The following is a 4,241-nucleotide window of genomic DNA, read 5'->3' as shown; positions in this document are numbered from 1 at the left end:
ACACAGTTCAGAGAGACAAAGAGATAAAAAGTAGGAGAGAAAGACTGAACTGGAATTCTAAAGACATGACACAAAGAAGGGCAGTATTTGAAGAGCTAAAAGCTGAAAGTTTCTCAGAACTAAAGAACAAACAACTGACAAAATTGGGAAGCCCAGATAATCACAAGCAGTTTAAATAAAAAGTATATACACCTATAACATATATTGAAAATTTCATAATGTGTAGATTTAAAAAAATGGCTCCACGTAGCTCTTGGTACTTGACCCAACTTCTGTCAAAATGTCTCCTGTTTCTGAATTTCTGTGCAAGCCCAGCATGAAGGGTAATCACACTACACCTTTAAGTACAGACAGGTCAGTCAAAGCATAGAACAACTCTGATGCTGAGTAGAATGCTTTGAACATTGAAACAGCCATCAAGACCAAAGGTATGCATGCGGTTACCATCATCCACATTTTGACCAAATGCGGCAATGAAAAGAGACAGGATATTGCCTACCATAGAAGGACCAAAAAGAAACTTGCATCAGCACTGAAGTCAGCCTTGTCCAGCCACCTAAAGATGGTGATTTGAGAACTATTGAAAACACTTGCTCAGTATTATGCTTCTGATTTGAAAACCTCCGTGAAGGGGCTGGGGTGCAATGAGGACTCCCTGAGATTATTTGCTCAAGGACCAACCAGGAGCTACAGAAAATTAACAGAGTCTACAAGGGAATGTACAAAACTGATCTGGAGAAGGACATTATTTCTGAAACATCTGGTGACTTCTGCAAGTAGTCAGTTGCCCCTGTAAAGGGTAGAAGAGGAGAGGATGAGGCTCTGTCATTATGTACTAACTGACCAAGATACCTGCAGTCTCTATGGTACTAAAGAGAAGAGGAGAGAACTGATGTTCTTAATGGATAAACATCGTGACCAAGTGGAGTGTGTGTCACCTCCAGAAAGTACTTGAAAGGTACAAGAGTTATGTCCCTTAGAGATTTATAAACATAACGGCACCCCACTCCAGTACTCTTGCCTGGAAAATCCCATGGACGGAGGAGCCTGCTAGGCTGCAGTCCATGGGGCCGCTAAGAGTCGGACACGACTGAGCAACTTCACTTTCACTTTTCACTTTCATGCTTTGGAGAAGGAAATGGCAACCCACTCTAGTGTTCTTGCCTGGAGAATCCCAGGGATGGGGGAGCCTGGTGGGCTGCCATCTCTGGGGTCGCACAGAGTCAGACACGACTGAAGCATCTTAGCAGCAGCAGCAGAGAGCATAAAGCAAGCTGTGGTACATATACACAATGGAGTATTACTCAGCCATTAAAAAGAATATATTTGAATCAGTTCTAATGAGGTGTGATGAAACTGGAGCCTATTATACAGAGTGAAGTAAGCCAGAAAGAAAAACACCAATACAGTATACTAACGCATATATATGGAATTTAGAAAGATGGTAATGACAACCCTGTATGCGAGACAGCAAAAGAGACACAGATGTATAGAACAGTCTTTTGGACTCTGTGGGAAGTGGCAGGGGATGATTTGGGAGAATGACATTGAAACATGTATAATATCATATAAGAAACGAATCACCAGCCCAGGTTAGATGCAGGATACAGGAAGCTTGGGGCTGCTGCACTGGGATGACCCAGAGGGATGGTATGGGGAGGGAGGTGGGAGGAGGGTTCAAGTTGGGGAACACGTGTACACCCGTGGCAGATGCATGTTGATGTATGGCAAAACCAGTACAATATTGTAAAGTAAAAAAAAAAAATAATAATAATAAATAAAATAAATAATACTAGCAAACTTCAAAAAAAAAAAAAAAGAAAGAAAGAAAGAAAGAAAGAAAAAGGTCAAAGGAGACTGGGAAGATGTTTTCCTAAACCTGGCCCGAGTATTCATAATAAATTCCTGTATTTTGCTGTATATGACTCCATGAAGGGCAAACCCTCATTATAAGGGCTTGATTAGAATCATGGTCTCCCACAATTACAAGCTGCTGTACTACTACATCCAGCAAGACACCAAGAGTGACTGCCAGAAAGTGCTCTATGCCTGTGTGTTGGGGATGACTTAAGCGTGAGATAGCATGAGCATCCAGAAGTGGTGTTCCTATGCTTCTAGCTAACAGTTCTAGAAAATCAGCTTGCTACAAACAGCCCCCTATGCCCATTCCCTGTGAGGATGATGTTAGTATTGCTCCCCTTGGCCCCAGCTTTATTTTAGTTGCCCAAGCATTTCCTGCCTTTCCTGTCTAGTCTTCCCTTTTATCAAAAAAAAAAAAAAAAAAAGAACATTCCAAGGAGTTGGAAGTGCAGTCTCTGATGTGAAACACTTTGCCTCTTGTGTACTATGTCATAATGTCATAAACAGATGGATAAAATAAATTTTTATTTAAAAATTAAATAGAAAATATATTAAAAGCAGTCAGCAAGAAAAAAATATATAACCTTTAAGTAAATGATACCTAGACTGACTCCTTTTTTCATCAACAGTGAAAGTTAAAGGATAGTACAATAATATTCTTTAATGTGATAAAGAAAATTAAATCTATTATAAATCTATTATATTATCATGATGCTGCTACTGCTAAGTTGCTTCAGTCATGTCTGACTCTGTGTGACCCCAGAGATGGCAGCCCACCAGGCTCCCCCATTCCTGGGATTCTCCAGGCAAGAACACTGGAGTGGCTTGCCATTTCCTTCTCCAATGCATGAAAGTGAAAAGTGAAAGTCAAGTCGCTCAGTCGTGTCTGACTCCTAGCGACCCCATGGACTGCAGCTTACCAGGCTCCTCTGTCCATGGGATTTTCCAGGCAAGAGTACTGGAGTGGGGTGCCATTGCCTTCTCCGTTATATTATCATATGTATGAAAATAACATCAATGACAGATATAAAAACATTAAATAACTCATGGAATAAAGACATTTTTAATTGAAATTTAAAATATTTAGAAAGGGTTACAGACAAAACATTACATGTCAAACTTGTGAAATACAATTAAAGTGGTACTTTAAAGAAAAATTATAGTCTTAAATGCCTATATTAGAAAATAAATCAGAAGGAGGATCAATATGGGTAGAGGTGTAGGACGTGGAGCTTACCTCCCACACATACATCAAAAATACATCTATGCATGGAACAATTCTCATAAAACATCTACTGAACACTGGTAGATGACCTCAGACTTCTGAAAGAGCAAGAAAATCTCCATGGAACTAGGTATGACAAAAGGAAAAAAGGAGAGAGAGAGAGAGAAAGGAATCAGGATAGGACCTGTGTTCTTGGGCGGGAGCTGTGAAAGAAAAACGTTGCCATACCCTGGGAAGTCCCCAGCCAGGATGGAAGGGGAGCTTCAGAGACTTGGAGGACAGCACAACTGGTTTGTGTAAGGCAAAACAGAGAGAGACTTGCCCAGATGTTCAGTACCATCACCATGCACTCCCCAGTCTGAGATACTTGTCTGCCAAGGCAGGCAGGGACTGAGTGCCAAAGCTGGGGCTTTGGAGGTCAGACATGGGGATACAACTGGGATTGACTGCATAGAGACAGCCTGAATGGACAGGAGAGGGGTGCGGTTACAACCAAGGGTATATGCAGAAGAAACGTGGGCCAGCATCTCTTTCCGGAGAAGGCAATGGCAACCCACTCCAGTACTCTTGCCTGGAAAATCCCATGGACGGAGGAGCCTGGTAGGCTGCAGTTCATGGGGTCGCGAAGAGTCGGACATGACTGAGGACTTCACTTTCACTTTTCACTTTCATGCATTGGAGGAGGAAATGGCAACCCACTCCAGTGTTCTTGCCTGGAGAATCCCAGGGATGGGGGAGCCTGGTGGGCTGCCATCCATAGGGTCTCACAGAGTCAGACACGACTGAAGCAACTTAGCAGCAGCAGCAGCCATTGAATTACCCATGACATTTTTCACAGACTGGAACAAATAATCCTAAAATTTGTATGGAATCATAAAAATAAATAAATAAAAAACCCCCAGAATTGCCAAACCAATTCTCAGGAAAAAGAACAAGCCAGGAGAAATAATTCACCCAGATTTCAGACAATACCACAAGGCTACAATAATCAAAACAGTGTGGTATTGGCACAAAATCAACCATAAAGATTAATGGAACATAATAGAGAGCCCAGGAAAAAACCCACACACATGGATAATTAATATTTGACAAAGGAGGCAAGAATATTCAATGGGGGAAAGACAGTCTTTTCAGCAAGTTGGGCTGGGAAATTTGC

At 41.6% G+C, this 4,241-nt stretch overlaps 1 pseudogene; it reads left to right on the top strand.

Moving 5' to 3' along the window:
* The first annotated feature begins 207 nt into the window (after positions 1-207).
* On the top strand, positions 208-1,006 carry LOC100140718 (annexin A2-like; annotated as a pseudogene).
* Positions 1,007-4,241: the final 3,235 nt, after the last annotated feature.

The sequence above is a fragment of the Bos taurus genome, chromosome 16 (assembly GCF_002263795.3).
Source record: "Bos taurus isolate L1 Dominette 01449 registration number 42190680 breed Hereford chromosome 16, ARS-UCD2.0, whole genome shotgun sequence".
NCBI classification, from domain to species: Eukaryota; Metazoa; Chordata; class Mammalia; order Artiodactyla; family Bovidae; genus Bos; species Bos taurus.
This window is presented reverse-complemented; position numbering and strand designations above follow the sequence as displayed.